Genomic DNA, 26,250 nt, shown 5'->3' with positions numbered 1-26,250 from the left:
TAACTAGGGTCACGTGAGCATTTCAAGATATTTATAGTAATATTTCTCAGAGTATTTTAACAATCCAGAAAAGTTTAATGATAGACTAGCAGCTTCAGTCAAGACGATTGGTTGGTGCTCCTTTTGAAATTAGAAATTGATAAAATGAATCAACTTCTCTTCCTCGTAAACATTCAGGAATTTCTTGTAGTAAATCACTGATTATTCGCTGCCAATCTTCAAAATGATGTCAGTAGGAATGCCTCATTTTAGTGCATATTTTCAGTTCAATTTCCTGTTTTGTGCAGGAGGCTATAATACTTCCTTCCCTTTTGATGATTATAGTCTGAAAAATAAATACAAGATTTTAATTTCAGGACTACAGATGTATGAGTCTTCTTCAAATATTTTACAATGCACTTCATTGTCAAGACTATACTAAATAAAATATTCTGCATGATACACTATAAAGAATATAAAACATTCCAATGTATTGGGTATATGTGCATAAACATGGAAATAGCGATAGCCTAGACATGTCCATAACATTCATAACAGAAAATATTATAACCGAAAGTAAATCCCGTAAATTAGCAAGTAATACTAATAATAATAACAATAATAATAACTCTTAAGGCCTGAAAAGGAAATACTTCACAATAATAATAAAAAACCTAGACTTTGGTAATCCACTGGTTAACAGGAAGCTCCACTAATCCTTCAATTTTCTCCAAGAGAATCAATAAACCATAATTCCTTGAATTAAACATTCTACCTTACACCACAAGGGATACCTGGTAAAACTCACACAATACTAATAAAACATTTGTAACAAATGTATGTATTTTAGTGCTGCCTTTGATCGTGTTAATCATGAGGCCATTGTTTTCAAACTTAAACAGTTGGGAGTGGGTGGGTCATTTCTTAGCATTATTATAGATTTTTTAAGTAATAGATCTCAAAGAGTAGTTGTTGATGGGCACCATAGCGAGTATAGGAATGTGATATCCGGTGTCCCACAGGGTAGTGTTCTTGGCCCATTACTTTTCATACTATATACACAGGACACGTGGTTTGGCCTAGAAAACAAGCTTGTTGCATATGCAGATGATGCTACTCTCTTTACATCAATTCCATCCCCTGAATGTAGATCTGGGGTTGGTGAATCCCTAAATAGAGATTTGGCTAAAATTAGTGCATGGTGCAAATTATGGGGTATGAAGTTGAATCCTAACAAAACTCAAAGTATGATTGTAAGTAGGTCAAGGACGGTGGCTCCTCAACATCCAGCTCTCAGTATTGATAATGTTTCTTTAAATTTGTGTGACTTTTAAAATTTTAGGTGTGATTCTCAACAGCAAATTTACTTTTGAGAAACGCATTAGGTCTGTCTTCTTCAATTGCACAAAAAATTGGCTTATTGAGAAAGTCTTACAAGATTTTCGGTGTTTTAATTCTTTCATTCTACCTTGTTTTGAGTATTGTTCTCCTGTCTGGTTTTCAGCTGCTGATTCTCATATTAATTTGTTGGACAGAAACTTACGGTCTATTAAATTTCTTATTCCTGATCTAGATATTAATCTTTGGCACCGTCGTTCAATTAGTTCATTATGCATGTTACATAAGATTTTCCATAACTCTGACCATCCTTTACATTCAGATCTTCTTAATCGGGTAGTTGAATCAGTAGAACTTCAAAAGTTCAAAGTTGGAGCAAATGTTTTTATGTTGACCAAGCTGACAGGAGTCTTTCTATAGTTTATAAGACATACCTGTTTTTGACGTTGCTAATAGTTTATATAGGACATATCTGTTTTGACGCTGTTACTGTTTTTTAGAATGATATATTGTTAATTTATTCTCATCATTTATTTATTTTATTACCTTTCCTCACTGGGTTATTTTTCCCTGTTGGCTTATAGCATCTTGCTTTTCCAACTTGGGTTGTAGCTTGGCTAGTAATAATAATAAAAATAATAATTCTGAGCAAAAATAAGATTTACTGTCACAGTAAAAGTTTGGGTACAATATTACTTAGTAAACAAGAGTATAGCGCTGGCCAAGTTAATAATTGAGGTGTTTTCATTCTTCTAAAAACAAAAAACCAAAAAAGATCACCAACTGACTAAAATTATTCCCAAACTAACTCCAGTTATCTTATTATATTAATCAATTTATCTAAGTGGATTTTCTGGTTAACCTTCAATCAATGGATCACCTTACTCTACCCATCTTCACCACCTTATTTATCTAGCCTTAAACTATGGAAGACTTATACGGATTCACTATCCTAGTCTCGAGTATTTCTTTGACGAACTTATTCAATGTTATTTTTCACTTACTGGGTATACGTACTTCCATCCTTTTCCAGAGCTTATAAAACCATCAATATAATCAATTCTAATGGTAATTTGCATTTTACCAAACTATACAAACCTAAGTTCCAATTACCAAACAATACAAACTTGAGTTCTTTAAAAGGAGTATGTTTTCAGCCTGACTTGAACTTTAACCCTGGATAGGTACGGCGGGTCGTTTGCGACCCCGAGCGTCAAAAAAAAACAGGTTTTTCTCACGTGACTCAGCCCCGTGACTGAATTTGTGGGTGATCGACCTGCAGGAGGTGTCTCCCCTACACGCTCTAGTAGTGTCCAGATGTGCATTGCTGTAGCTGTACTCCTTCCCCGATTTCTGAGACGCGTCGGGGTCGTTCGCGTCCGAGTTTACCCTTCTGAGGTAGTTTGCATAATTATCAAAGTTATTACGTATTATGAAATTGTCGTAAAATGGTGCAACTTGTATAGGTTATCAGTTGTGGAAAGTCTTGGTGGATTGTTTGGCTACCATGTGCATGTTTTTTTTTTTAGTTAAAATGTCGTTCATCACCACGAGGACCATTTTACCGCGAGTGCCCCTCTTTCATTTTTTTTCATTTTTTTGCCAAGTCATTTTTCCGTAAGATATTGCCAAATAGTGTCGTAAAACTTTTGCTTGTTTAGTGTTGGAAAGTGTGTCTAGATGATCTGGCTACCCATGCATGACTTTGTTTTTGTCAGATACGACGTAGTTATTAGTATATTGGGTATTTAACTGCGGTTACCAATTTCTGTTTTTTTTTCAATATTTGTAAAAATTACTACGTAGTAAGGAATTGCCGTATATTATTCATTTTTTTTTCATGTTTATGTGTTAGAAAGTGTGCCTTGATGGTTGGGCTAACACGTGCATGTCTTTTTTTTTATCTGAGATGTCGTATATTAGAATGTCGGGCATTTTACCACGAGTGTCACTTTTTAATTTTTTTTAATTTTTTTGCCAAGTCATTTTTCCGTAAGATATTGCGAAATAGTGTCGTAAAACTTTTGCTTTTTTAATGTTGGAAAGTGTGTCTAGATGATCTGGCTACCCATGCGTGATTTTGTTTTTGTCAGATACGACGTAGTTATTGGTATATTGGGTATTTAACTGCGGTTGCCAATTTCTGTTTTTTTTTCAATATTTGTAAAAATTTACTACGTAGTAAGGAATTGCCGTATATTATTGATTTTTTTTTCATGTTTATGTGTTAGAAAGTGTGCCTTGATGGTTGGGCTAACACGTGCATGTCTTTTTTTTTTATCTGAGATGCCGTATATTAGAATGTTGGGCATTTTTCCGCGAGTGCCCCTTTTTATTTTTTTTGCATTTTTTTGCTTAGTCATGTTACCGTAAGGAATTGGCAAGTAGTGTCGCAAAACTTATATTTTTATAGTGTTGGAAAGTGTTTCTAGATGATCTGGCTACCCATGCCTATTTTTTTTTTAGCCAGATATGGCGTATATATAAGTATGTGTTCGATTTTCCTGTGATTGCCATTTTTTCGTTTTTTCCCATTTCTTTCAAAATTACTACGTACTAAGGAACTATCACAGAGTAATATTTCATTTATATGTTTATTTGTCGGAAAATATGCCTTGATGGTTTGCCTAGCACGTGGCTGAAATTTTTTTTTTTCTGAAATGCCGTATATTAGAATGGCCATTTTTCCACGAGTGCCCCTTTTTATTTGTTTTGCATTTTTTTGCTTAGTCATGTTACCGTAAGGAATTGGCAAGTAGTGTCGCAAAACTTATATTTTTATAGTGTTGGAAAGTGTTTCTAGATGATCTGGCTACCCATGCCTATCTTTTTTTTAGCCAGATATGGCGTATATATAGGTATGTGTTCGATTTTCCGGTGATTGCCATTTTTTCGTTTTTTCCCAATTCTTTCAAAATTACTACGTACTAAGGAACTATCACAGAGTAATGATTCCTCTAGATGTTTATTTGTCGGAAAATTTTGTTTACTTTTTTTTTTTATTGAACATCATCCAATTTTTTTAGCTAAAATATTGTTTTACATTTTTTTTTTCGATTTTATTTCCCTTCAAATAAAATTTTTTGGGTCAGAATTTTAATTTTATAGTCGTAAAATAATCGACAATTATCCAGCAACCCACCATACAATTTTTATTCATATCCAATAATAATTAGATTAGTAAATAACACCTTGAAATTGACATACCCTTCCTACATTTCAAGTGGCAGATTAGGGAGTCTGAGTCAGTGTGGTTGGCGGCCATTTTGTGGACATATCCGGAGCGTAAGCTGCCCTATCTATATATATTCTTGTTCCCTATAGAATTTGTGATATTTTTGTATATTTTTACCTGCATAAATATCATATTATATATTAAATATATGTATTTTTTTACGAAATTTCCAAGTACTCAAAAAATTACCTTTAGATATGGCCCCTGATATCAATGTAATTTACAAAATAATGAAGATTTTTTTACATATTTCTATTTTAGGATAACATATGTTTATTCCCTAAAAAAATTAGTCACTTCCTATTTCATTTGGGTACCCAAAAAAATTCATGAAATTTGGACAATTTTTTTTGGCCAAAAAAAGTTACCCTTTTTTTCTCATTTCAGATCTTCACCTCCATGGGTCTGACTTCATCCAAAATACATCAAGATGTGTCCTAAACATTCAAGAATCAATTCCTAAAAGGATTTGTGTATATATGTATAAACTTTTTTTTTATGAATTTTTATGTCAGGTCTTTTTTTTTTTCTACTTAATTTTTTAAAATATTTATAATAAATAGTTTTTCTGCAGATGAGTAGTATTTATCTTTACAGTTGTTTTAAGCATTCATTGAAGTTTTTTTTGGCAAAAGAAAAAAGGAGGTTACTGCAAAAACTGATTTTTCAAGAATTTTTTTTGGCGTCGGGGTCGTTCGCGTCCGAGTATACCCTTAAAGGGGTGTCCGAGGACCGTACCTATCCAGGGTTAAAATTCATAGTGAGGTTATGGTAGCTGCTGGCAGATGGTGGGAAAGCTCTGCCACTTGCCAGGGCACTGAGTAGCTACTCCGACCTTCACCTAGGACTTCCAGGAGGGTTTGAGTCTGGAAGTAAAACTTGAAGGATTCAGGTTTGTCTAGTCAAGATAAATAATAATGACTTGAAATATGCAATTTGTTCCTACACGGATATAAAGACTCGTCCTTTAGTAGGAGACTATTCCTTAGGAAGGATGATGTCCCTATAACCATACTGACCAGCGGTATGAAGCGCTTCTTTCCAAGAGCGTAGTACAAGAACTACTGTCTGAGGAAGTGGTCCAACTTCTAAATGGAGACCAATAAGATCGACACTGTATGAGAAGAAAAAATTCAATTGAGTAGGAAAGGTTAACCCCGTTCAATCTAATGATAAGACACTGCCGAGCAGCAGCCTTTCACAGTCGAGACCGAGTAGGCTTTTCCTCTCTGAGGTACAGCAAGAGCTTTGCTGTCTCAGGGGTTAAGGGAGGGGGGGGGGGTACCTTGCTACCACTTCCACTCACACACCTGTGATTTAGCTCACTTTGCTTGGAGGTAGGACTTCAAGGCGGAAAAGTTTGTATAAATAGCCAAAGTTTGTAGTTAGGAAAAATATAAATTATCTACAAATGTCATTTTTTCCGTAACTGGAATACAAACCATGCTATTTATTAGGGGTGACTAGCTCACTAGGAAGGTTGGATTTCCATGCCAGTCTGGCTTTTGGCTTTACCCAGGGGCTCCTTATCCGAGTATATTAGTACTCCCTGCCCTCGCTAAAACCTTGCTATGCAAGGTCCGCGACCTAAGCAAGGTCTGCGGCCTACGCAAACTGTATGTTGGGACATGCAGAAGTGTGACTCTAGGTAAAGTTATTCTGAGTCTATTGTAGGAAAAAACTTATGTAACCAAGACTTTCCCAATACCACCTCGCCAGGGGATGGGGATGCAACAGTATTAGCTTAATACTAGGTACACAAGGGAGCTTATGCAGAGAACCAAGGATGCTGCTTTCCACACGAGAGGGTAGGATGAAGAAAAGAATAAGAGCCAGTCAAATCTTTTCATTCACACAGACTAAAACTGGGTAACAGTGCCCTCAACCTTCTGCTACTTGTCCAATAAGGTGCTTGAGGTATACAACCAGCTGTTGTGCAGCCACCACCGGACCGATAGATCGTATCGAGTTCCTGTGGGTCACGTTTTGCAGGAGAAAAGTTGTGAAAGTCACCTGGAGCATTCACATCCTTTCTTGTAAAACCTGCGTCACAGAGTAATATGCTTAGAAGGACCAGGGACATAGCTATGCTCCTGACATCGTGAGTCGTCATGTTGAGATGATGTTTTGGTGATCCTACTTTAGTCTCTCCCACTGCTGATGACAAGAGAAGGGACTCGGGAGGGCTGTTGCCGTTCTCTTAAGGTAGAGTCTGATACCTTACCCTAGGTATAGTAACGGATCCTCTGGGGAAGTTCGAGTTGAATTGCTCAAACGATATAATGGTTCGCTTTTTCGCTCCGAAATCTGATGCCTTCGACCGAGCACTGGTGACTTGTTTGTTCTAGAAATTGGCCCAAAATCAGCAAGATTCCTATATTATAACTTTACTCTTGAAGGCACTAAATTAAGATATTCATCATATTTTGAATTTATTTTATTTTAGTGGTTCTGCCAATATGGTAATAATGTATATTATCATTATCCATGACGGGATCTTCCAATTAATATAGTATACAATGGAAATTTAGGATTGATAATAGTTAAAAACCAGAATTGAGAAAATTAATTGAAAAATATTAGCTTCTCGATGAATAACTAAATATTAATCTGAAAAAAAATATCAACTTCATGAAAATCCTTGTGCTATAATTACTAAGCAATCAAAATATTTACTTAAGAAGCTGCAAGAGAGTCAGTCACTCTTATCCTTTTGATCAGGTTTCGTCTCATTGAACAAAAAGAATAAATGATTCACAAGAATAATTATAACTTAAATGACAAACAACTGGAGTCCATCAGAAGAGCCAAACTTAAGACTAAATGACGGCCGTCAAAAATAAACAATTTATGATGATGACGGTGATTTTGCAAAGCCTTGAAAATGTTGATTACTAGGTTAGGACCAATGCTGGGGATGTATGTATTATCATAGCCATGCTCCATTACTCAAGTATTTTCAACCTTTTAGCTAAAAATGCAGCAGTCTAGGGGGAGTCACAGACGCATTAGCTTTCCTTTTAGATAAGTAAGGACACAGATTGTAGGTTAGGTGGTGAAGTTCATGTTAAGTGGAGTTCTATGCACTTGTCCGTGTCCGGCGTTATAAACAGGCTCTCAATGTTAATTCAAATGTACCTTTTTCAAACCTTGTGCAAAATGGATGGTTACTTAGAAACATAATTAAACTTTGCCCTTTGAAAACCAGCAAATCACTAACTAACTAGCAATCGTCAATTTCTCGTATCGAATTTCAGTCTCGCTAGAAATCAATGTACTATGTATTTACCCTTATTTTACACTAAAGGAATATCATCCTTACACTACAATGGCTATTAGAATAACGAAACAGAAACCCATTCTGTTTACAACCACATGTAATTACCTGAAGAATTCCGCCACCTTTCTTCTAAGACATTCCCACAAAGACGGACAGAAAAAATTGAAAAATTAGTCAAATGTTTCAGTAATGCATCCAAACTTTCATAGCCCAACCTTTTTAGTTTTCCTCGTTAAAAGTTCTCTTCCTAATTATTGCTAAGTGACTTCTGTATATAAAAACTTAAAAATACAAGCAAAAATTGTTTACATCTTATTTCCCATCTGTTTTTCTGAAGACTAAGATATTCTTTGTGGATTGAAGGCGGGGGGACAGTTCTTGTATATTTTCTCCTGCCCACGAAGAGGGGAGGACTAAATGAGGGGTTATATTGTTATACAACTATTTTTCTTTCTTTATTATTCCACAGTTTTTCTCTATTATTGCGCATATGCCGAGTTTTACTTCCAATATACCCATTATCATAGAGGTCATGATAATTTTTATATGATAATTAAATCATATGATTTTGTTGTCTGGTTAATTTATCTTTATCCATCTTAAAAAGGATTTTCCAGATGAGGCCATTTCTGATTTCCTCATCCTGGTTCCAGTTTGACTTTTGACAAAGATAATGGCATCGTAGGATTCGTCTTTAATTATTATTAATTTTCGAATGCATTACCACGTTGTTTGAAGATTCCAAGAACGTTTTAATATTTTTGACAGGATTTGACGATAAGACAAAAATGGATGTGATAAAGGAGGTACAGTAAAAGACTGGGAAAATTCTTCAAACATTGTAAGAGTACTGTATGGGGTACTTCCCTGATTAAAGGAATACAATCCTAACAGGAGAATGCCCTAATAGAAATAAAACAACTTTTTCTGAAATAATATAAAATTCAAATATATTGGAAAGACGATAAATACTTGAAAAAGAATACTAATAATAGTGTTTAATCTTAATACATACAAATACTGTAGTACATATAACCTAAAACTACCACAAAAATAAACTACACTTTGTGACTGGTGGTTCTCGTTATAATGTGATATCATGCATTTTGATCAAAATCTAAAACAATACCAATGAAGTGAAGTAATCGGACAATAAATTAATTAAAAACGCCAGAATGCCTCATCTTGCGGAGTCACAAAAAAACCTCACCTCATCCACCCAAACAGACATGGAAACATCTACGGACAACCAAGAAGAGAGAATCGAAACCAAAACAATGAAGAGGAAGCAAAAGCAGAGGAAAACCAGGATACCAAAACTCATCCTGTCCAGCAACCACCTCCACAGCAGACCACCAACAACACGTCACCCCAGCTAAACAGATTCAGGCTTACTCTTGGCCCCAACACGACTTCCTATGCTGCCATAGCAACTATGGAGGCCAGGAATCTATAGCTAAAGATGCAGCAGGAGAACGTCCAACACCTCAATCCTACAGACAAGCCGATGACCATCATCATAAACTTCGACACGGACCTACCACTCAAACCAGTGCTCAACCACCCTTCCATTTTCTCAGCAGAGAGATGTGAGGGGAAATCAGGAAATACAGTAGATCCCACAAGTTAGAGGCAGTTATCAAGGGACAACGACCTCCACAGTTCTCCTTTGGCTACTGATGAACCTTCTACATGGAAGAGTACTTTCCACAGCCTCTAAGATTTTTCAGGTGCCAGAAGTTTGGGCACCACAGGAGCCGCTGCACAGGCCCGGAGGTCTTTGCAGTCTGCAGCAGCAGATAGCACCCTAGAGCTTACTGCATCACAAAGTTCAAGGCCGCACAACACACCATTGCCAAGTGCCCCAACTGCTGAGGACCTCACCATGCTTGCCAAAAGAGATGCCCAGCAAGACTTCAGTGTATCGCCAACCTTCAGGGACCAGATCACCACTACATTCTGCAGCCACATCGAACATACCAACCTCCTACCAACCACACCTCTCCTCAAACCAACCACATCTCCAAACCTAATCCTACTCCATCAAGACATGCAACTCCTGAACTTTACTGTCCTCCAAGCCTCTCCTAGAACTAAAACATCAACGTTTTCCAAAACTTCCTCCAAAGTCAACACAAGTCCCCTCCATACCTTCACCATTAAGATTTACCTCTCCTTTTTTTCTCTCTAATGCTAGTCATGACTAGTAGGCCTATTTTAACTAGGCAATACAATTACAAAGCGATATTGCAACAAAGAGAAAACTAGCTGAAATGAAAGTAAATTCCTTCAAAAGTCTTTCGTGTATTGATTGCAATATGGTATTTCCATTATAAAATAAATTCTTTAACATACTTAACCGGGTAGTTATATATACTGTATATAGTTTACGTCCCTGAAGTCACGGCATAAAAATTCAAAACTCGAGCCAATCGCCGATTGGATAGCCAGGTGTACCACCCCTACCTAGGAACCGTTCCAGGAACCCTCATATATTCCATGCCTCTAGTCTCTTAGAGGGGAGGAGGGTGGGACTTTAATTATATATAACTACTGGGTAAGTATGTTCAAAAATTCATTTTATAATGAAAATACCATTCTTAAACATAAGACTTACCCAGTAGTTATATATATATATAGCTGATTAACACCTTTGGTGGAGGGTTAGAGACATCTAGTATATCTGGAATTCTGCTTAAGAGTCAATTAAAACAAACTTAAGGGTTCGTACCTGATAAGGAAGCTGACTTCAATGATTCTCTGCCTCATTATGTCTGCTAGCCTTATGAGATCCAGCGATCCTACCCGGGGGCTGAAGATCTCTTAGGGACTGTCAAACCGGTGTATATACCTCATTTTGACAGAACCTCCTCCAATTACCAGTTCCGGGTGCTCTTCAAGGAACAAAATTGACCACCTGACTAAAATCAATGATTGTGGAAGACTGACAACCTCCACAAACAACCATAAAAACAAATACAAGTTCCAAGAGAAAAAAAGGATATCGGGATTATGGGAACGTAGTGGTGGATCCTTCACCCACTACTGCACTCGCTATCACGAAAGGTCCCAGAGTGTAGCAGTCCTCATAAAAAGTCTGGACACGATTCAAAGAGTGTGAAGTGAACACAGATTTACTCCCCCAAAAGGTTGTGTCCATAATGCTCCACCACAATCTATTCTGCTTGAAGGTCATTAAAGTTGTTATAGTACTAACCTCATGCGTCTTGACCTTAAAAACTTGAGGCCAGTATCACTATAATGTGTATGAGCTGAGTCTGATGAAGAATAAAAGGATATTCTCGACATCTGTTAACGAGAGCTTCTTAATCGAGCACCAAAGAGATTTTGACTGCCTCGCAACTCTTTCATTCTGCCTGGGTAGAACTTCAGGGTTCTTACTGGACACAGGACTCTCTCCAACTCCTCTCCAACCATATCCGAAAAATTCGGAAACTTAAAAGCCTTGGCACAAGGTTGAGAAAGGCGGTCATTCCTGGCGAGAAAGCCCAACTGCAAAGAGCAGATAGCTTCGTTATCTCGAAAGCCAACGTTTTACTAAACATATGAATTACCAATTCTTTTAGTTGTCACAAGACTAAAAAAAAAAAAATAGTTTTCATTGTGAGGTCCTTAAAATGAAGAAGAATGCAAGTGCTCAAGCCCGTCACTCATAAGGAACTTCAGGATTGAGTTCAGAATCCAAGCTGGTGAATCCTGGTTGTTTGATGTTTCAAACAAGTTGAGAAGGTCCTGTAGGACTTTATCAATCGAAAGGTCCAAGATACTGTGCCTGACAACAGTCGCTAACACACTCCTGTATCCCTTTATGAAAGAGGATGAACAAATGAGTTTTCTTCGAAGGTAAAACAGGAAGTCAGCAATCTGAGTTGTAGAGATACTAGAAGAGAAAAAAAAGTTGACTCTGCACCATTCTCTAAAATCTCCCAAATGGATTGATAAATCCTGATGGTAGAAGTCCTTATTGCTCTTGTAAAAGACTTACATGCCTCCTTCGAAAAACCTCTAGTTCCTGTGAGTTTTCAAAAGACTGAAGGTAGCCAGAAGAGCAGCTTGGAGACTTGAAAAGTACATTTCCAAGACAGGTTGTCTGAGTAAAACTACTCTTAACGGAAGACTTCTAGGAGAGTCCACCATCCATTTCACCCCGAAGCGGAGGTGACGAGACAACACAAGATCTAAGATCCTCTGTTCAAAAGGGGTGACCTTCCGGAAGTTTGACTGGATCGTACCACCACAGAAGGCAACTTCTTATGGCATCCGAAAAGGGATGCATATCGACTTAAGACCTTCTCCTTGTCCCAAAATGATCGAGGTTGAAATGGAGAGAGTAAAGATAACTCGCATAAGGACCAGAGCTTCTGGCTTCTGATTGGCCGGGAATCGAACCTTGGTCCAGGAAAACTAGGATGAACAGTGACATATCAATGGATACAAAGAAAGATTCAGCCTTCCCAGGGAAAAAAAAAACCCTCCCAAAGAGGAGAGGTCTCCCAACATACTCATCCACTTCCTCACAAAACACTTCTGTATTTTTAGAAAAGATTGCAGTTTCAAGATGGCTTACTCCGTTCTAAGAGGAGACGTAAAAGCCCGAAAAAAAAAGACTGAATCACCATCCTTAAATAAAGTATTTTTTGTGATGGTGTCAGAAGATCTAACAGAAGTAGTGACCTTGTGTTTATCAGGATACATCTCTTCAAGGTCCTGACTCCTGGCGACAAGAAAACCCACATCACCATATATGTCGCCGCGTTGTACTAAGGGTAGACGCTTGATAAAAACTTTCGTGATCAATAAGATCGGAACCAAGGCGTCCTTGATCTCGACATTCAATTCGACTAGTGTTATCATGAAGTCCGAGGTTCTCATGTTCAAGGTCATGCCTCCTGCTAGATCTTCGACGCCAAGTGTCCTGAAAGACGTGGCGCCAAGCGTCCTGAAAGACGTGGCGCCGAGCGTCCTGAAAGACGTGGCGCCAAGCGTCCTGAAAGATGAGGCGCCGAGCATCCTGTAAGACGGGGCGCCAAGCGTCCTGTAAGACGTGGCGCCGAGCATCCTGGAAGGTGTGGCACCGAACGTCCTGTAAGACGTGGCACTGAGAGGTTAACAGAGCAAGACGCCGAACGTCCTATAAGACGTGGTGCTAATCGTCCTGGTGTCAGAAGAGACTCATCTTATTGACAGGAATACCCAATTCTTCTGATAGGTTCAAAGTTATCTGAAAATCCTTCATGAAGATCATAAGAAAGAGCTCTGATAAGTCAATCGTCCAGATGCAGGGAGGCTCTGAATAAAGTTTAATTGCAAAACCTGCCTCTTATACTCCTCTCTAGATCTGGGAGAGAGATCTATTGGAGCTAAAACTAAAGGAGGTTTCCTTATGAAAGGAAATTGTAATCCTCCTTCAGAAGATGTACTGACCAAAGGTCTGCTCCCCTCTTCTCCCAAGATTGCCAGAAGTTATGTAGTCTGGCTCTACTGCCTGAAGGCGAAAGCAGTCAGACACTGCTTCGCCCTGTGACCAGGTTGACATGAGACTTTTGAAAGATTTTGATGTCTCCATGGAGAACTTTGACTTCTGAACAAAGACATTGAGAGCAGTTACATCCAGGTCTGGACAAAAGCCTCCCTCTCCCAAAAGAGACACATTTGATGTTGCAGAGTCTGTTTTGCAGATAGGTCTTACCAGAGTAACTAACAAAGGAGGTTTCACTAGGAAAAAGATTTCGCATCCATCCTTTAGGAATAGCACGAACCTCAAAGTTATCCTGCCCCATTGCCTGGATTCCTTAAGAGACTCAGCGATCCACCCAGGGGGCTGTAAAAATCTCTGTGGGGCTGCCACAAGGTCCTCAACCTTAACGTGGCTGGACCTCCACCCTTGCTATCCTGGAATACCGGATAAGGAAGCTGGCTTCATAGATTTATATGCCTCATTTACCTGCATTCCTTGAGAGACCCAGCAATCCACCCAGAGGGCTGTAACAGTCTCTGTGGGGCTGCCACAACGCCCTTGATCTTAACGTGGCAAGACCTCCACCCTATATGACATATCTGTTTTAGACGTTAATAGTTTATATAGGACATATCTGTTTTGACGTTATTGTTTGAAGAACGATTTATTGTTAAATTATTCTCATCATTTATCTATCTCCTTATTTCCTTTTCTAGCAGGGCTATTTTTTTCCTATTGGAGCCCTTGGGCTTAAAGCATCTTGCTTTTCCAACTAGAGATGTAGCTTGGCTAGAGATAATAAAAATAATCTCGTAACCAGATACAAGATCTTGAGGCCAGGTTATTAAAAGGAAAAAAAAAGCTGTCTTTCCTTGGTCCTTCTGAGAATCCAACCAGTCTCCCATCATCCTTAAAGCTCCATTGATGACCACGTGTAAATTCAGAGGGTGGCGAACGTGGAGCAACAGGCATAAAATAATTTGGAAACTAATCATGAAAAAACTGTAATGAGTTTCTTAATCAACTGAAGGACTAAAGGAATAAGGACCTCCTTCTAATAATCACAAATTCAACAGGAGAAAAGTGATTACCAATGTTTTCCTCTGACAAAGATCTTGTAAGACGAGGCGCCGAGCGCCCTGAAAGACGAGGCGCCGAGCGTCCTGAAAGACGAGGCGCCGAGCGTCCTGAAAGACGTGGCGCATTATAGTATTGCTATTATCAGCTAATGCGATGCAATGCAAGACACTAACAGCAATGTTAGTTACTAGCTTAACGTCCAACGCTCTTTGCTTTCCCATGGCAAGGGCGAGCATTCTTGGGAACATCAACAGGAATGCTCGAGAGGACGTCTGCTCGTGAGCTAACGCCTCTCGTTTCCTTTGGCCGATTGACATTTCTTCTCCCAGGGGTTGGGGAGCTTGGAAGAGGTCTAAGGCAAGGAAAAAACGACCACTGTGCTGAATAAATTCACTGCACTAATTTAGCACTTTTAAACTCTACACAAAAGACCATAATTAGTCCTGCCCGTTGTGAGAGCTTTCTCTACTACCAAAGGCTTGAATGAGAATGCAAAATTGTTTCTAGTTCTTGCTATATAAAATTGTAACAAAATATTTTTTTATAAAATATTACACTGATATTTTCATTGTAAAATAAATGTTTGAACACACTTACCCGGTAGTTACATATAACTACCAGTAAAGATAAATGTTATACATACTCACCCGGTAGTTATATATAACTACCGGAAAAGTTACATGTTAAATGATTCAAATGAACAGATATAAGAACAGATATATATATATATATATATATATATATATATATATATATATATATATATATATATATATATATATATATATATATGAAAACAACCCTTAATTCTTGAAGGTTCCCAAAAATAGTGATTTATTATGATTAAAATGAACAGATATCGCAATAACGTGTTTCTATATATATATATATATATATATATATATATATATATATATACGGTATATGTAAACAACCCTTAAATCTTGAGGGTTTACAAAAATAGTGGATTGCTACAGTTTATAATTGGAACATATGAGTGAATATAAGAATAATACTGTACTAGAATCCCAACATCGAAAGAAAATAAACAACGATATCAAGAATTGCTAGGACTGCATCATATTTTCATGAGAATTACACAGTGAAAATTAACAATACGCTAGTTCTATTTAATCTTTGAAAATAGATCAATGATTTAAAGAACAAATACTAAAAAGACAAATATTTTCTTAAAAATTAATATAATCTTTTTTATATTAAAAGTTAAATACTTATTGTAAGTTAAGACTTCCTTTTCATTCTTTACAAGAAAAGCAAAGTAAAGAATTATGTAACATATTACACGTAGTACTATGTAGCTTACGTCACACGATTGTGACATCATAGAGATGGTGGAACGATCTCCGCCATCATGTTTAAAGAGTAGGTTCGTAAGTTTTACAGTAGGGGGAAACAACTCCCATTCCTACTTCTGTTAAGATACAAACGTAGTTAAAGGACTAACACTCAATAAAAATAAAATCAAACCAGCGAAGGCTAAAAATAAATTGTACATCACCAAGATAACTGTAATATACAGGTTACAGCGAGTGAAAAATCCAACATCTTGCCGTTAGTGCCGGCAGAGAAGATATGAAGAATAATGGAACAGTTCCTAGGTACCTTGCTAGGGCGCACGGGTGGTACACCTGGCTATCCAATCGGCGATTGGCGCGAGTTTTTGAAATTTCTGCCGTGACGTCAGGGACGTAAGTGATATATATAACTATCAGGTAAGTCTTGTTTAAAAAAGGTTTGCATAGTGCGTTGTAACAAAGATAAAATGACACTATAACTTCAAAATATATTGAATTACCCTTTGACCCACATCTTCCTGCAATAGTAGTCATACTGGAACTAAAGTGGATGGGAAACAAAATGGCTTGTAAAACAAAATCCATTCAATTAAGCATAAATATTTTTTAACTCCTAATTGGCCAAATAGCCATCTAATATTTGCATCATACAAAAACCTGAAAGTTGCTTAAAGCAAATGCAAGCAAAAGTAAACAATGGACTTGAAAAAGGAATTAATGTTCACATTTTAGTCGATCGATACGTAAGTTCTTATGCCCCAGCCACCAAGCAGTATAATGCTTTAGAATATAAAGCTTTGGGTAAATTTACAGTTTCATCCATTATGGGGAAACTGGAATAAAAATATATTTGTTGCATCAGAAATAGTGTAGTTCCAATGAATTTAACGTTTATTTTGACCGCAAACCATCCGATTTAGAGATTTACTAAGTTGTTCTAGAATGCAGAAAGACCCTACTTCATCCCAACAATTATGGGGGACACCAGGTGGGAACCGGGGTTTTGGGTGGGGGGGGGGCGTCAAATGATATTTGCAATAAATAAATACTTATCCTTCCACCACCCCTCCCCCTATACCCCTATCTAGCCCTACCGGGGGGGGGGGGGCCTCCGCCTCCCCCTGCGACCCCCCCTTAAGGCCACAGTGATTTTCAGGGCACTACTGAACCTAATAAACCCACCTAACCTAGCCTAGGGGCTCTGTACCCCTACCTAGGGGCCCTGTACCCCTACATAGGCCTACCGGGGGGGGGGGGGGGGGCGTCCGCCCCCCTGCGATCCCCCCTTAAGGCCACAGTGAATTTTGGGACACTAACGAACCTAATACAACCACCTAACCTAGGGCCCTGTACCCCTACCTAGGCCTACCCCTGCGAGGCCACCCCCCTTACAGCCACTACCTAACACATCCATCAACCCAAATACAAAGTGATGGTACTGCTGCATACATCGTTATACTATCACCATTATAATATACTCTATAAATTAATGAAGCTTACCTTAAACTGTTGGTTCATCAAGATGTGTTGCTGCTTTGAGGAAAACGTGAAGCCGTTGGGAAAGTTCCTTGACATGCAGGCCAATTTTGATTTTGTAAAATCAAATTGTCTCTCCGGCACAAATCCACTAGGTTTTCAATAATCCCCGAATAACTTACAACAAATTCATTGCAAGTTAGGAAACAGTCAGGACAAGAAGATGGAATTTCAACTTCTTGTGCAACATGAGATGACGTGCTTGTTACTGCCTCCATTTCTAAGAACGAAATGAAATGCATGGGAAAGATGTATTGTGGCGCTGTTGTATTGTCGCGCTGTGATTGGCCAAACATGTATGACGTCATAGTGGATAGGCGCTGTGATTGGCCAAACGTGTAAGACTTTATGGTGGACTAGTTTGTCTGCGGATTATAGAGGTTACAGGGCTCATTTAAGCAAATACAAGACAGTCAACAATAACAACAGACTTAGAAAAAATCTGGGAGTAGCGTGAGTTTGATCGTCGATATATAAAGAACTAGGCATTTGCGACAGATAATATTTTACAGAAATACTACAAAAGACTTGCTTTACTCGGGAAATATATTATTATAATAGATTTCCCATAATGGATGAAACTGTAAATTTTCCAAGCTTTGTATTGTACAGGAAAAAATTTAATAATTGTTCTTGTTTTAAGCAGGACTTTGTATCACACAGTAAGTTAAGTTAGGATATAGTCTTTGTATCACGCAGTAAGTTAAGTTAGGATATAGCCTACATCCTTAATTTGATTCAATCTACAACATTGTATGTCATGTTTGGATACATCCTCATAATTTGATTCTATCTACATCACTAAGTTACATTAGGTGGGTGTGGCGTGTCTTAGTCTGGCTAGGCAATGATCCTGCATCCTAGGTTAGGTTAAGATTAGTATATATTTCTGTAATTTAGACACATGAGAAGGTAGGCAAAGACAGTAAATCGTGTTTAAACATATGAGGCAGTCCCATTGTTCTTTATATAATAGGCAATAATGCTTTGAAAGGGTTGTCTTAAACTTTACGTCTAGACCATGTTTTTAGATGTATATGTTGTACAGTAGTTTATGGAAGTTCACATCAGGATGGACCCATCGAACTTGATTCAACTTGTATTTTCTTAGATGTCACTAGATGGAAGAGGAGTTCAGACATGCCAGGTCAGGCTCTGGTGCCTACATTAAGACAACCCCTATTGGAGCCTTTGTAGGGTGACGGCCAGATCCCGTAGAAAACGGGAATATTCTGAACTGTGGCCGTTGTTCTGAAAACGCTTTTGGCGGGAGAAGCTAACTTAAAAAACCCACCTAACCTATGCTAAAAGCCGTATCCTTACCCAGGAGGGCTTCGCCCCCCCCCCTTACACAACAGTTTCCTTACCTATGAATACGACGGGAGAAGCTAACTTAAAAAACCCACCTAACCTATGCTAAAAGTCGTGTCCTTACCCAAGGGGGCTGTGCCCCCCCCCCCCAACCCCCCCCCCCTTACACAACATATTTAAGATCCGTAGACCATTTCCAAACGTTTTTATTCTATACAAGATAACAGTCGGAGCGATAATAAGCAAATTAGGACGCTCGGCCGTAGCGCTATAAACTACCCCCCCACCCCCCCCATTATTCTCGAAGTACTCATATACTAGATCGATTTAGTTTTTGCAATATTACATAATTAGCAATGAATGTTGATGTAAAAGATATCTAAAAATTCATGGACCATCTCCCGTTCCTCATTGGGGCTTTGCATTCAATGTGTGCACAACCCTAACTTAAAATTCCAATTTCTCATGCGGGTCTTCCAAAATGTGGGAGTTGTGATGCATACTTAAGACTTACTTGGTGGTTCAGGCCTATTTACAAGATTACATGACTATTCTTTTTTTTTTTCTAAGGAACCAACGGGAGACGGTAAAATTATACAACAGTGCAATAAATGGTTAGTTAAAAATAAGACTGGTTTTAAAAGTATTTTTTTGGTGTTTTGAGCGTTTTTGATAATGATCCCGGAGGATTGACGACCATAAGTGAAATGCTATGGCTTTGCACAAGGTATCGTCATTAATTATGTTCGAAACACCTTAAAATATACAGTGTACTAGTCTAATTGTATTGATATTTGAATTAACTTTTTAAAACTTTGTTGCCATCAGTCGTCATAAAAAGTCATAATGAAAAAAAAGTTACAGTAATGACAAATGCGCATTATAAACACACTGGATCTTTTGTTTGCCAAGACTTCCGGATGCATAGAAAACGGGATTTTTCCATCTTATTTTCTAAGTAGTCATTCATAGCATTGATCATCCTACAAATACCTCCTTACCCAAATATGATAAATTTGCTGATTTTTGCTCTGCCGTATCCTCGTTTCGCTCTCGATTAAACATTTAGCTCATTACTCCTATGTTCTGGCAAACGGAACATGCTTCGCTGTGTGTTAGCCTCGTGAATACACATTTAACAAAGGGGCGTGGTGTAGCTTCGCGCTAATGCCTCTGTTCGAACATGAAATTGCCTTTCATTTCCAATTATCAGACTAAATATAAACACATTCTTACCCTACCTTTATATTAATAAGATAAATACAATAAGAGCTATAACTATATCATATTCCAATATTGAAAACAAATAAATAGGTTTAAAATATAAAACGTTAGGCCCTTTATTCTTTTCGAACAATAACTTTCAACATAAGCACCACTAGTCAAATGCTTTCAGAATTGCCGGATGGAAGGAGGCTCCTGTATGTGCTGGCAAAAGCAGCAAAAAATGCATTTTTTCATTAAAATCTGTAGCTTCGTTAATGGAGGCTTCCGTTAGTAGTATATGGGATTCAAAATAGCGTATTTGCAAAAATCTATTCAATCATGCAAGTTTCACATTCCTAACTAATATTGCACTATTCTATAATGAAACCTCTGAGGGTAATTGGGCGACACAATCATACAAGCTACCAGAATTACGATTTGAAAAAAATGTGGCACACTTTACACAGTCCAATCGGGTATTAGCAAAAAAAAAAAGGTAAATTTTTAGTTTCAGCCAAATTTGGAAAAATGCAATAAAAATATATTTGTTGCATCAGAAATAGTGTGGTTTCAATGAATTTAACGTTTATTTTGACTGCAAACCAACCGATTTAGAGATTTACTATGTATACCCTAGTTCATCCCACCAATTATGGGGGACACCCTTTGGGAACCGGGGTTTTGGGTGGGGGAAGGGGGGGGAGGGTGTTGGGGCATTGAATGATATTTGCAATAAATGAATAATTAATGTTCCAGCACCCCTCCCCCATACCCCTAACTAGGCCTACCGGGGGGAGGGGGGTAGGGCCCCCCCAGCGACCCCCCCTTAAAGCCACAGTAATTTTCAGGGCACCACAGAACCTAACAAACCCACCTAACCTAACCTAACCTAGGGGCCCTGTACCCCTACCGGGGGGGGGCTTCGCCCCCCCTGTGACCCCCCCTTATGGCCAAAGTAATTTTCAAGGCACCACAGAACCTAAAAAACCCACCTAACCTAACCTAGGGGCCCTGTACCCCTACCGGGGGGGGGGGCTTCGCCCCCCCTGCGACCCCCCCTTAAGGCCACAGTAATTTTCAGGGCACCACAGAACCTAACAAACCCACCTAACCTAACCTAGGGGCCCTGTACCCCTACCGGGGGGGGGCTTCGCCCCCCCTGCGACCCCCCCTTATGGCCACAGTAATTTTCAGGGCACCACAGAACCTAACAAACCCACCTAACCTAACCTAGGGGCCCTGTACCCCTACCGGGGGGGGCTTCGCCCCCCCTGCGACCCCCCCTTTAACCAGGGGTAAATTTGAATATATATATTTTGTTAAATCACTTCTTACCTTAAACGGAAGATGACGATGAAGATGTGGAAGGTTGTGGTTGACCCTCTTCTGAATCATCAAGTACTGGAATACGTTCAGATTTGGTACAATACCACACATGTCTATCCTCACGAAAATGTAAAGGCGAATCACATTTACCACACTGGACACTTAAAGGTAATACGGAATGCTCCCTTAGAAAACGATTCACTACTTCAGGAGTTCCATTATAATTCCCATGAAATCGGCCGATCACATCAAAATAGGAATAACGACATATTTCACACAACCGTACCGGAGGATCCATGACAGTTAGGTGACGTGTGATGAAAATATAAAACCGGAACTTTTGAAAACCGAAAACAAACGACAATCACGGGTTTCTCCCATAATGAAATAGGGAAAAAAACAAAATACTATCGTTTACAATGTTATATTGCACGAAAAACAGATCCTTGAAACAAGACTGAGAGACCAATGAATCGTCCAATAATAACCCTTGAAAAGAACCCAGTAGTATTTAGATTGGAGGAGCGACATTAGTGGGAGGAGCAAATGCGCATTCAAGCAAATATTGTCACATTGCGCAATGGGGAGGAGCCAAGTAAGATGAAAACAGATATACAAACTAACAAGAGCTACCTTGCGTGCCCATGGAAAGATATACACTAAACTTAGAAAAAGTCAAGACCTTCAATTCCTGAAATATTTTTTTTCTCTGTAAGTATGCATTAGCGACAATAATGTATTGAGAAGAAGTGTTTTGTTATCACGTGCTTTACTAGGAAAATATATTAATATAATACATTTCCCAATTTGGTTGAATCCAAAACTTTACCCTTCAACTATTGATAGATCAAACGCTTCTTTTGGTAAAATTATAGCTCCGTTCGGGACAAAATTTTCTATTAGAAAAATCAGTTTTTCTACAGTAACTAATGTGCTTTCAACAAATTTCACATTTATTTCTGTCGCAAATAAACTGTTCTCTCCTTGTACCCCTCTCCCTTCCCCCACAGACATGTGGGAACCTGGGATTTTGAGTGGGGAAAAGTTATAAATATATATATATATATATATATATATATATATATATATATATATATATATATATATATATATATATATGAATTTGCATAAGTTGCCAATAATTTCAAATGGATAACAGAATGGTTTTTCTGGTGTATTTTCATGTGTTTTGAACAAATATGATGAAGATTATCGGTGCAAATCCATCGTTGTGGAGTTAGGTATCAACTGCCTCAACTCCACAATCTATGGATTTCGCAGAAAAATCATCGTCAAATTCTTTCAAAATACGCGAAAATATGCCAGAAAACCATTCTATTATCCAATTTGGTAAAGTTTTAGATTCAACCAAATTGGGAAATGTATTATATTAATATATTTTCCTAGTAAAGCACGTGATAACAAAAAACTTTCTCTCAATACATTATTGACGCTGATGTCTACTTACAGAGATAATTATTTCAGTTAATGTAGGTCTGCATTTTATTTCTAAGTGTTTTGTATACCTTTAGGCTGCCACGGGACCTAGCTCTTGTTCGTTTGTATGTCTGTTTTCATCTTACTTGGCTCCGCCCCATTGCGTAATGTGACAATATTTACTTGAATGCGCATTTGCTCCTCCCACTAATGTCGCTCCTCCAATCTAAATACTACTGGGTTCTTTTCAAGGGTTATTATTGGACGATTCATTGGTCTCTCAGTCTTGTTTCAAGGATCTGTTTTTCGTGCAATATAACATTGTAAACGATAGTATTTTGTTTTTTTCCCTATTTCATTATGGGAGAAACCCGTGATTGTCGTTTGTTTTCGGTTTTCAAAAGTTCCGGTTTCTATATTTTCATCACACGTCACCTAACTGTCATGGATCCTCCGGTACGGTTGTGTGAAATATGTCGTTATTCCTATTTTGATGTGATCGGCCGATTTCATGGGAATTATAATGGAACTCCTGAAGTAGTGAATCGTTTTCTAAGGGAGCATTCCGTATTACCTTTAAGTGTCCAGTGTGGTAAATGTGATTCGCCTTTACATTTTCGTGAGGATAGACATGTGTGGTATTGTACCAAATCTGAACGTATTCCAGTACTTGATGATTCAGAAGAGGGTCAACCACAACCTTCCACATCTTCATCGTCATCTTCCGTTTAAGGTAAGAAGTGATTTAACAAAATATATATATTCAAATTTACCCCTGGTTAAAGGGGGGGTCGCAGGGGGGGCGAAGCCCCCCCCCGGTAGGGGTACAGGGCCCCTAGGTTAGGTTAGGTGGGTTTGTTAGGTTCTGTGGTGCCCTAAAAATTACTGTGGCCTTAAGGGGGGGTCGCAGGGGGGCCCCCCCCGGTAGGGGTACAGGGCCCCTAGGTTAGGTTAGGTGGGTTTGTTAGGTTCTGTGGTGCCTTGAAAATTACTTTGGCCATAAGGGGGGGTTGCAGGGGGGGCGAAGCCCCCCCCCGGTAGGGGTACAGGGCCCCTAGGTTAGGTTAGGTTAGGTGGGTTTGTTAGGTTCTGTGGTGCCCTGAAAATTACTGTGGCTTTAAGGGGGGGTCGCGGGGGGGCCCTACCCCCCTCCCCCCGGTAGGCCTAGTTAGGGGTATGGGGGAGGGGTGCTGGAACATTAATTATTCATTTATTGCAAATATCATTCAATGCCCCAACACCCTCCCCCCCCTTCCCCCACCCAAAACCCCGGTTCCCAAAGGGTGTCCCCCATAATTGGTGGGATGAACTAGGGTATACATAGTAAATCTCTAAATCGGTTGGTTTGCAGTCAAAATAAACGTTAAATTCATTGAAACCACACTATTTCTGATGCAACAAATATATTTTTATTGCATTTTTCCAAATTTGGCTGAAACTAAAAATTTACCAAAAAAAAAAACTTCATATTTTTACCCATTTCTACTAGCCTCCTGGCTAGTACAGTGGTAACATGTTTGCCTAGCATTTCTCATGGCAAGAGATCGATCCCCGTCCAGGACCGTAAGTTTAAGCGGTTTACTGGGGAGGCTACTGCTGTGGTAGGGCACCACGGTGGGGGATTGGGCTTGCCCGGCTGACGTTCTGGTGAGTATCTATTCTGATGGAATAGGAACTGAAACCAGTCACCTTTACCTTTAGTCACCTATATATACAGTTAAGATACCAATCAATATCACTCAGTCCAAGCTATGCTATTTGAGACTAGTCAAAATGGTCTAATTTAAAAAAAAAACCTAGTGATGGTTTGTCGATAATTACTATCAACTGTAGGTACCTCACAGTATCGAAGCAGTCACAATTTAATTAGATGATTTGAAATAAAAATTACACAAAAATACATCGAAGAATCCTGTAAATTGTTTCAAAGTCTTTTAACCTATTAAATCTCATATTCATTATACATTACACTTGGGCTTACACAATACATATGATTTAAACCTGTGAAGTTTTGCCATTGGTACCGTAAAATGTCTCGACATATGACAGCCGATTCAAAACAAGGCTAACCCAAGGAGGTTTAAACCTCCTTGTGCTAACCCACAGAGCAAAGTACATTTCTTGTCACTTTTTTTGCTTTAAAATAACTCTATAAACACTTTGATATACCTGATCTGGAATCTAAAATACCGGTACTAACCTTTGTAAGAATGGGGAGAGGTATCCCTGATTACGACCTCCCTTACAAAATAGCTGGTAGTGTAATGGCGGCCCATTGGAATGCGGAACAATACATATGAGAACATTGGAACGTGGAAAATTGTTTTCTTCTTATTAAATCATTATATAATCTCGTCTTTCTGTTTAATGTCATGATATGAAGATAAAACAAAAGACACTGTAATAAATACATACTTAACTCCGCTGGTTTTACGATAAAAGGGAGGAAATAATGTGAACTAGTTTTCCGACTTATTCCAAAACTTTTTTTTTCGGATTTTCATGCAAACAAATAAATGCAAGGACACCTTCATTAAGAAATGCACATATTCACATACCCTCATACACTTACACGTATATATATATATATATATATATATATATATATATATATATATATATATATATATATATATATATATATATATATATATATACAAAGATGGCCTTTTACCTGTCCTGTGGAGAATTTTTTAATGGTTATGTTCTGAGTGGGAACTTAGTCCGGGAAAGTCTCCTTATAACAGTTACATAAAGTTCAACAGGGGAGGATATGAGCACTTACTCTCGGGGCACAAACACCCTGCTAATACTTTACTGTCACAATTCACAAACCATCACTCTTTAAATACAAAAGGGGGAAATTTTACTGTCCAGAGGCCGAAGCACTCCACACGTAGGATTAACAATAATTTATGGCCTACTCTAGCTTTGTCAGGTCTATAGTCATCTCATTCTCAGGCTCTGTTCCGGCTCCGTCCCAGCTACCCCAATGAAATGCTGGACAGTTATTTTACGTTAATGTAATTAAGACAAAATCCAAAATGGGAGCAGTGATGTAAAGTAGTTTAAAAGTTTAAAGATAAGGATCTTTACCTTCGAAGCAAATATATTAATGCAAAGTTCCTCGCTGTTACCACCTATAGACTTACTTAGGTTTTCTCTTTAAATATTGGGTACTTTGTCCCGTGATCAACTATTCATTTCACACATTAAAATAAATGAGGGAGCAAAAATACTAAGGAGGTTTAATTAACCTAATATTGATTTATTTCACAAATTTACATAAAAACAAAACGGACATCTTAACAACACAAAAATATCATAAAAGAAATTCAAATTGAAAGCAATTCAAAATGATGGAAATTAGTTAGTTAGACACGTGGTCTGCAATAATAAAAAATCGAAATGGGGTCGGACACGTGGCCCATGTGACCCAGAGACTGTGTTAGTCTCAAGCAAGAAATAATAATGGAAAAATATTTACACACAATCCCACCGCACACAGTCCGAATAGTGTAATTAGCCAGGTTCCCTATAAAGTTAAAATTAGTCTAAGCTAATAAAAAATGGGGGAAAACTAAATGGCCATTGATGTAGTACCTGCACTCCTTTGAAGATTAGTCCTATGCCCGTGGTGGCTGTTGACCTGGTTGTTGCACTAATGGGCACGCTGCACTCTTGCCTGGCTCACCCCAAGAATCCTTGTTGGCTACAACTATGGTAT

The 26,250-nt window shown here is 38.4% G+C and overlaps 1 long non-coding RNA gene across 1 annotated transcript; it reads right to left on the bottom strand.

Moving 5' to 3' along the window:
* Nucleotides 1-200: 200 nt before the first annotated feature.
* On the bottom strand, nucleotides 201-24,890 carry LOC137616213 (uncharacterized). The gene is made up of 2 exons (XR_011039337.1): nucleotides 24,724-24,890; nucleotides 201-325 (listed from the first exon to the last, which is right to left on the bottom strand). It is a non-coding gene; the product is annotated as an uncharacterized lncRNA (long non-coding RNA).
* Nucleotides 24,891-26,250: the final 1,360 nt, after the last annotated feature.

Source organism: Palaemon carinicauda, chromosome 22 (genome assembly GCF_036898095.1).
Source record: "Palaemon carinicauda isolate YSFRI2023 chromosome 22, ASM3689809v2, whole genome shotgun sequence".
Lineage (NCBI taxonomy): Eukaryota > Metazoa > Arthropoda > Malacostraca > Decapoda > Palaemonidae > Palaemon > Palaemon carinicauda.
This window is presented reverse-complemented; position numbering and strand designations above follow the sequence as displayed.